The 8,824-nt window shown below is 39.0% G+C and overlaps 1 non-coding gene across 1 annotated transcript; it reads left to right on the forward strand.

Moving 5' to 3' along the window:
* The first annotated feature begins 8,353 nt into the window (after positions 1 to 8,353).
* LOC121212934 (small nucleolar RNA R71) lies at positions 8,354 to 8,460 on the forward strand. Its single transcript, XR_005908306.1, has one exon. It is a non-coding gene; the product is annotated as a small nucleolar RNA R71 (small nucleolar RNA).
* The last annotated feature ends 364 nt before the right edge of the window (positions 8,461 to 8,824 follow it).

Here is an 8,824-nt window from a genome sequence, read left to right on the forward strand (position 1 = left end):
AGCTTTCAAAGCTTACTCTGTGTGTTATTCCTATGTATATAGAGTTTCAGAGACCTACTCGGGTTGGAAGTTGTAGGAGACGTTATCACACTATCCGGTTATTGCTTCAGTAAATAAAATCTCTAAGTTTTGGTTATGTGGCATGTATAGACTAGTTTTGATATGGTTTATTTTGATTTGAGATATATATATATGTGGCCAAGTGATATGGTCATTTTGGTATGTTCATAGTTGAGAATTTGGTAATGTTTAACATGTGATTTTAGTATGTTTTGGTATAGAGAATGAGTTGGTTGATGATATTATGGATTAATTGATACAAATGATATTATGGATTAATTGATACATGTTTGGAGTTGATTTTGGCTGAAAATGTTGTATATATGATGCTTGATTTTGGACTTGTGGGGAGAACCCAAATGGGTGGCAAATTGGCTTTGCAAATGACCTATTTTTGTTCACACGGGCAGAGACACGGGCGTGTGTCTCAGCCGTGTGCTACACATGGTCATGTTACACGGCCGTGTGTCCCCTAGGGTAGCCCTACAAATTTAAGTTAGTTTTGAGCACGGGCTAGACACACGGGTGTGTCTTGTGGCTATGTGGACAAGTCAGTATATATGCCCTGTTTTGCCTGGCCTAGACACACGGGCGTGTCTAACACTGTGCAAGGTACAGAGCTTGTTTACACGGGCATGTGACCTTTGTAACTAAGAAAAAAAGTGTTAAGTTTTGGAAAAATTTTGTATGTGTTCGATTTTGTCCCGACCTCTTTCTAATACATGTTTTATGGTCTCGTTGACCTTTGAAAGGGACTTTATGTTATATTTGACTATGATATGATGATGTATGACTTTTAAATTGTGAAATGATTACGAAATGTTTTGATATGTCCGGTAATGCCTCATAACCCTAGTCTGGCAACGGATACGGGTTAGGGGTGTTACACAACCAGCCTTGCTTTTAGTTTGTTTAAGGATCCATCAGCATTGTGTTTGGCTCGAAACACCCATTTCACCCCAATGACTTTCTTGTTTGCTGGTCTCTCAATTGGCTACTGATCGCGTGATTTCATGATAGGTTTTAAATATTTATAATTACTCATTCTTGAACTAACTATTATCGCGATGTAGGTAAGTTTACCTATTGAACAGTAGTATAGTTTTAGTAAGACCGGATTGTCGAACCCAAAGGAACTAAAAGTACTAGTAATGATTGTCTTTTTATTATCTGGCCTAAGAATAAAGAGGTTTTGTTTTAATTAACTAATTATCTAAACTAAGAACGCACAGAGAATAGAATTGGGGAATTGCTTTTGGGAAAATCGATTGAATGAAGACAATAGCTAAGGAAAAATCCACCTAGACTATACTTGTTATTCTGGCTTCGAATCAGACGATTTATTCATTTAACTTGTTCCGTAGAGATCCCTAAGTTATGTTATTATCCCTATTCAAGACTAATAACGTCTAATCCCTAGATTGAATAACTGAGACTTTTCTCTACTTAGCACTCTAGGGTTGCATTAACTCGATCTATGGATCCCCTTATTAGGTTTCACCCTAATCCGGCAAAATCTTGTCACCCTAGGTCTAGGCGCGCAATCAACTCCACTTAATTATGACAAATGTACTCTTAGATAAGGTCTATTCCTCCTCTGAATAAGAGCTTATCTTGAATCAGTATCCTGGGATATCAAAACAAGAATTAAGAACACATAATTAAGAATCAGTTAAATATTTATCATACGATTCAGAAAATAATAACAAGATTTTTCTTAGGTTTCATTCCCCTTAGGTATTTAGGGAATTTAGTTCATAACTAAATAAGAAAACATCTCAGAATAATAAATAAACAAAACATAAAGAAAACCCAAAACTCCTGAAGGGGAATTGAGGAGAGATCTTCAGTCTTGATGATGAATCCAGCTTCTGAGATGAATCAATCGGCTTTCTTAGAGTAATTCCCTACCCCTCTACTCCCTTCCTCATTTTCTTCCTCCTCTAGGGTGTATTTATAGGCTTTGGAATGCCTAAAAGCCCTCAAAATTAGCCTTTTCCGAATTGGACTCAACTTGGGCTCGGCAAGGACACGCCCGTGTGCGATTACTTCAGGCCGTGCTCGAGCCTGCCAAATTGACACGACCGTGTGATCTACCCATGTGAGGAGGTCCAAGCCGTGTTGATTTCGTACTTTGGCCCATTTTCTCCGTTTTTGGCTCGTTTCTCATTCCTTTCGCTCTCCTATGCTTTCCTAAGTGTAAAACATGAAATTAAAGCATTAGGAGCATCGAATTCACCAAATCTAATGGAAAATCATCCATAAAATGCGTTAAACATGGGGTAAAAATATGTATAAATTACGGTTTGTCAAATACCCCCACACTTAAGCATTTGCTTGTCCTCAAGCAAAATTCTCAACTCATAATCAAAATAAATTCTTCTCAACTTATAATTTCTATCGATAATATCTCAAAATAATCCATAGGTAATCATACATTGAGAATTCAACTAGAAGAACATAAAAGTTTCAAACATTCCAAGTTGAGTATTTAATCATGCAAACATAGATGTCTCTCCTCATTTAAGTAATTAACTGTGATTCAGAATATCACAGAGTTTCACATCCTCACTAAAGATTCACTCAAATCACTCGAGGTGTTTAAGGACAATAAATGAAGCACTCAATAGTCAATAATGAAAATTTATTACCATAAGCTTGCATGAAAATCAAATCTCCACCACTATAATTTAAAATGATACATCAATCAAAAGGTCTTTAGAGGGTTGTAATGAGGTTTGGTTAAGGGGTGTGGTTACAAGCTGAAAGAAAGGGTTAGAATCAAGATTGAATTGAAAATTTGCCTAACTAGAAAAAGGGTTGACCAACACTTACGTACAACAGGCCTTCTTTTCAGATTATGAGATTACTAATGTGTATACTTTTTTTTAAGAACAAGTTAAATTACAAAGTTGAATAAAACATAGCTAAGCAACTATTTCAATTCAAATCTCGACAAAAATGGGGCTTAAATTAATTTAGGGGATTTCAACAATAATGGGTTAAAGGTTAATATTAAAGGTAATACAAGAAATGGCTTGTTAGGTTCAAGGGGGTTCACTAAGGGTTAATTGTGGAGGTAGGCTTTTCATGGCATGAGTGAGTTAATCCTAAGTGCCTTAATCATTTTGACATATCAAATCAAATGGTGTGGTCTTGACATGCATAATCAAGCAAGTTCTAGAATAATAGTTCAATACTGACGCACTCAAAGCAATAATAAAAGTGAGCATGAAACAATTAATAGATGCTCAAAAGGATCAAAAATCTCACAAAAATTATGGCTTTTTGATGTGTAAAACTTGTGAATCCCAACTCAAAGTAATACCAAAACTTTGGGGAAACAACCTAAGATTTAAATTCTTAAAAATCAACTTATCATGCTTGATTCTCTAATGTCTTGAGGTTTAAAAAATCAATGCATAAATGCCTATGTTTTAATTCAAGATATATCAATCGAAATCATAAATCAATCAAAATTTATCCTAAATATGATATGAGAGCTTTTCAAGAGAACAAGGCAGTCATTCAGGGATTTTTCTGATAATGAAATAAATACCCCCCACACTTAAGATGTACATTGCCCTAAATATACATACATAGATATTAGAGTATAAAAAGAAGATAGGGAGAGAAGTGAAACTTCCTGTATGATGAATTCCTCGAACTGGAGTTCTGGAGAGTAATCAGTTCGAGAGTGGAGGAGGATACTCTGGCGGTCGTAGAGGTTCATTAGGCCATAAGTCCTGCACCAAAAGGATATTATCTCTAGTGGTAGCTATGGTCGTGGGCGAGCAGGACATGGCAGTCGTGGAGAACATTTCTCGGTGGAGTTTTAGTTCCTATGTGATGATGAGCTTAAGAGCTCTATATAACCGTAATAACATCAGGAACTTTTTAGGGGATATTAGGAAGAATAATTACTCAAAAAGAAATAACCGAAATTAATAATTAAAAATAAAATTTCTACAACCTAATAAAAATAAAAAGTAGTTTTAATAAAAATTAAAAACATAAAATAATAAATAAATGTTTTAAACATCTTCATCACTGGATGGTTCGCGAGGTGGGACTGGCGATGAGATGTGGAGGTGCTGACAAATCTGCTGTAGAGTAGCATCAATGTTGTCAAATCATTGAAAACACTGCTGCTTGAATCTAGTGAGGCATTCAGAGATGTCAGCATATGAAGCCGCCGCATGAACTAGACGAGAGGGTGGTGGTGGCTGAGTCGGTGGGTCCTCGTGCTGTGGGAGGACATCATCAGGAATGTCCTCGTAGGCCTCCTCCTCGGTAGATTGGGCGAGACGATACTGGGGAGGGTAGGTTCCTCGGCACCTCTCGATCATCCTCATGCTAAGCATGCTTGAGATGCCTTGTGGAGACATCTGGCCGATGAGGATGAAGGATGATTCTTGGGCTGCGGTGTTGAAGAGCCCGAAGTGTCGCGCCAGTCGAGCCACGTAGGGGCCAATAGAGATGACCCCCTTCCGATGCCGCTCCATCTGGTGCTGAATCCCGAGGGCAATGAAATAGGCAAGGTCGATGACGTGCCCGTGTGACATACACCATAAAAAGTAGGCATCGTGAGTGTTAATGACGCCAGTACTCTCTCGCCTCCCTGTAATTGTGTGAGCCAAAATAACGTGTAGGTACCTCAGGGATGGTGGGAGAACTGATGCCTTGGAGCGGCTAGGATTGTAGGAGGTTGCGTCAGGGGCCAAAGTGTGCTAGCACTTCGAGAGAGAGAAATGTATCTAGCGAGTGAGAGTATCTAAGTCATTCTCTTCCTTGAACTTCTCCGTATATAAACCCAATGCCGTACCGAATTTTGGGACGCTGAGCTGGTGGACTAATCCGCCTAGGCAAAATTGCACTATGCCGGGATCATCATAGTTCGTCATTACGGTCTGGAGATGAAATGTGGAGCATAGTTCCATCGTGAGCTCGAGGTATGTTGGTTCGATGATCCCAAAGAACAACTCCGAAGGGTCGGTGGTTAAGAGGGCCTGAATCGCATCAGCCAACTGAACTTGTTCTACGGCAGCCCAGTTGATGCAACATCCTGTAATTAAAGGTCGAGCCCGAATTATTTGGAAAAGTTCTTCGTGGGGCCCTCAAGGAAACTGAAGGAGGGGGTGACGAATTTCCACAGTTGGACCCGCAGAAGTTGACGCTCCCTTCCGTTTCTTGGAAGCAGGGACAGTAGCCTTCTTTCCTCGTGAAGACAACATTAAAAGTCTGTTATATAAAGAATAATAATAATAGGTAAACGAATTCGAAGAAGTAAAAAGTCATGAATTTGAACTAACTATTTTAGCCAAGACTACTAATATGAAGCAAACTCAACCAAAATAACAATAAGAATGAGAATAGAAATGTAATGGGTATGAGGTTTTTCTAATATCAATTTAACACGAAATTTATGATAACTAACCTAGGAATGCAAATTAAATGATAGACATTGACATGGTAATAGCATGAGAAGAAGCATAGAAATGTCATGACTAACCTAAGAATGCAAATTAAATGATAGAATAATGAGAAAAATGAAGAATAGTTCAACAGATATGAAGATTATGTTGATACTAAGCATTAGAAATAAGTAAAATAGAAGTGAAAGGAGTAAACAAACGCTAGAGGGGAGAGATTGAGCGTAAAAAATAGAGTGGGAAGCGGCGCACAGGCGTGGCAGCGAGGCCGTGTGAAGTTGCAACGGCTAGGGTTAGGGTTTTTGAATGGGGAAGAAAGTGAATAGTGCAGGGTATTTATAGATTTTGGGCCACACGGCCAGGGTACACGCCCGTGTTCCCCAATTTCAGCCCGAGTGATTCGCGAATTTCGAATTTGGGCGCGTTTGATATTTAGTACACGCCCGTGTTCCTTGGGCGTGTGGGTGCACACGGCCGTGTCACACGGTCATGTCTAGCGTTGTTCACTTCTCCCATGCCCGTGTGGGTAATCCCCACGGCCGTGTCAATCTAACAGGTTTGACCACGGGTGTTAGACACGGGCGTGTCGCACGCCCGTGCTAGTGTCTCAGTTTCAACCTTGGGTCTTCCACACGGGCGTGTGACACACCAGTGTAGTTTTGGCAGGCTCGACCACGGTCATGTCGCACAACCGTGGTGTTTTATCGTAGCCCGTGTTTGGGGAATTCCTTGCCTTATTTTCACACGACCATAAGCATGCCCGTGTGCTTGGCCGTGTCTCTGTGGAAAACCTGTATTTAAGAGCTCCGTTAGTAAGTTAGGTGTTGAAGACTAAATTTTAAAAGAAGTTAATACAGTCTAAGCTCGACTTACCTCTCCGTTGAATGATCATGGTGGTTCGAATAGTTTATATTCCTCATTCCTGCTATCAATCTTAAAATAAGGTTTTAAACGGGTGTTGTTTACCTTAAAAGTGTCGAACTTAGGATGACTCACTCCACCGTATCGAATGGAAAAATGCTGAGTACCGTAAGAGGAATTTCTTCATTAAGTGTGGTAGTGACAATGTGGGGATCTGCGGCATTTAAGAAGACTTTATCTCCAACTGTAAGTTGATTTGGAGAGGTATCAAGCTCATTCTGGCGTAGTTTCAATTTATCGTGTGTTCTCGATTTATGTGTTCACCATTCATCTAGCTCCTTTATTTGCAGCCTTCATTCTTCATGAATAAATCCTTTACTATTGTTTGAGAGTAGCTCATGTACTTCCTTCAGACATATCTCCTGAAAAGTGGGTTGTATCATATGGTCAGTTTTAAGAGAATAGGTTAAACGATCACCTTCAATTTTTGATGTGTTGTCAGAATTGTGAGCTTGAAGGATGAGTGTTTCGTCTCCTATGCGAAGCGTGAGCTCACCTGTGCCAGCATCAATAATTGTTTTAGTAGTTGCTAAAAAAGGCCTTCGTAGAATTAAATGGGTGTTGCTATCCTCCTCTATGTCTAAAACAATGAAGTCAATGGGAAATATAAATTTATCAATTTTGACTAGCACAACTTCAATAATACACCTAGGAAATCTTATAGTTTTATCTGCTAGTTGAATGCTCATTCTAGTCTGTTTAGGTTTCCTAAGACCTAGTTGCTTAAACATTTTATAAGGCATGACGTTGATACTAGCCCCTAAATCAGCTAATGCATTATTAACATCTAAACTACCAATTAAGTAAGGAATTGTAAAACTCTCTAGATCTTTTAGTTTGTTCGGTAGCTTATTTTTCAGAATAGTTGAGAACACTGCGTTTAGCTCTACATGCGATGCCTCGTCCAACTTCCGCTTATTTTCTAAAAGCTCTTTTAAAAATTTCATTGCATTTGGCATCTGTGATAGGGCTTCAATAAACGGTAAGTTAATATGTAATTTTTTAAGAGTTTAAGGAATTTACCAAATTGTTAATCTGAGCCGTCTTTCCTTGTCGCGTTGGGGTATGGCACACGAGGTTTATATTCGACATTCACTATTTTTTTTTAATTGTTATCTACCTCACCTTGACCTTTGCTTACCATAGTTTCTTGCCTCGGTTCTGGTTCAGGCTCAACAACTCCTTCTTCATCTTGAATATTAATTGTGTTGAGCTATTCCCTTGGGTTGGGTTCAGTATTACTTGGAAAGCTACCTTGTGGTCGTTCGGAGATTAATTTGGAAAGCTGACCTATCTGAGTTTCGAGCCCTTAGGTCGACGCTTGTTGATTTTTAAGTGCTGTCTCAGTGTTCTAAAAATGAGTTTCTGACACCGATATAAACTTTGAAAGTATCTCTTCAAGGTTCGGCTTCTTTTCTTGGTGGTAGGGTGGTTGTTGGTAGCCTGGAGGTGGTTGTGGTCTTTGATTTCCTTGAACGCTCCACAAGAAATTGGGGTGGTTCCTCCAACCTGTATTGTAAGTGTTACTATATGTATTGTTTTGAGGTCGAAGATTATTACCCATGTAGTTTAATTGCTCGTTATCCATGTTGTGGCCATAAGGTTGGTATTCCGAATGGCTTGTTCCACCTCCACTTGCTTTGCACTGCATTACTGGGTGAACCTGTGAAGAACTAAGAAAACCATCAATCTTTTTATTTAAGAGTTCTACCTGATTAGAGAGCATGGTGATCGAATCGACGTTATAAACGCTGGCTATTTTCGTTGGCTTTGTCCTCATGACTTGCTACTGATAGTTATTCAGTGAAATCTCCTCAATAAACTTATAGGCATCTTCAGGTGTTTTATTATTGATGGTTCGGCCAGCAGCTGCGTCAACCATTTATCGAGTCGAAGGATTCAGACCATTGTGGAATGTTTGTACTTGGAGCGAAAGCTGTAACCCATGGTGAGGGCACCTTTTCAAAAGGTCATTGTTTCTCTCCCATGCATCGTAGAGTGTTTCTAAATCCATTTTCACAAAAGAAGAGATATCATTACGTAATTTAGCCATTTTAGCCGGCGAAAAATATTTTAGTAAAAATTTTTTGGTCATTTGTTCCCAAGTAGTAATTGACCCTCGTGGTAACGAGTTCAACCACTATTTAGCTTTGCTCTTCAATGAAAAAGGGAATAACCGAAAACGAATGGCATCATCAGAAACACCTTTAATTTTAAATGTATCGCATAGTTCTAAGAAGTTAGCTAAATGAGCGTTGGGATCCTCATCCTGCAAACCATAAAACTGAACAAATTGTTGTATCATTTGAATAGTGTTAGGTTTTAATTCAAAAGTATTTGCAGCTACAGTAGGTCTAACTATGCTCAATTCAGTTCCTGTTAAAGAAGGTTTAACATAATCATACATAGTG

Source organism: Gossypium hirsutum, chromosome A13, assembly GCF_007990345.1.
Source record: "Gossypium hirsutum isolate 1008001.06 chromosome A13, Gossypium_hirsutum_v2.1, whole genome shotgun sequence".
Taxonomy (NCBI): Eukaryota; Viridiplantae; Streptophyta; class Magnoliopsida; order Malvales; family Malvaceae; genus Gossypium; species Gossypium hirsutum.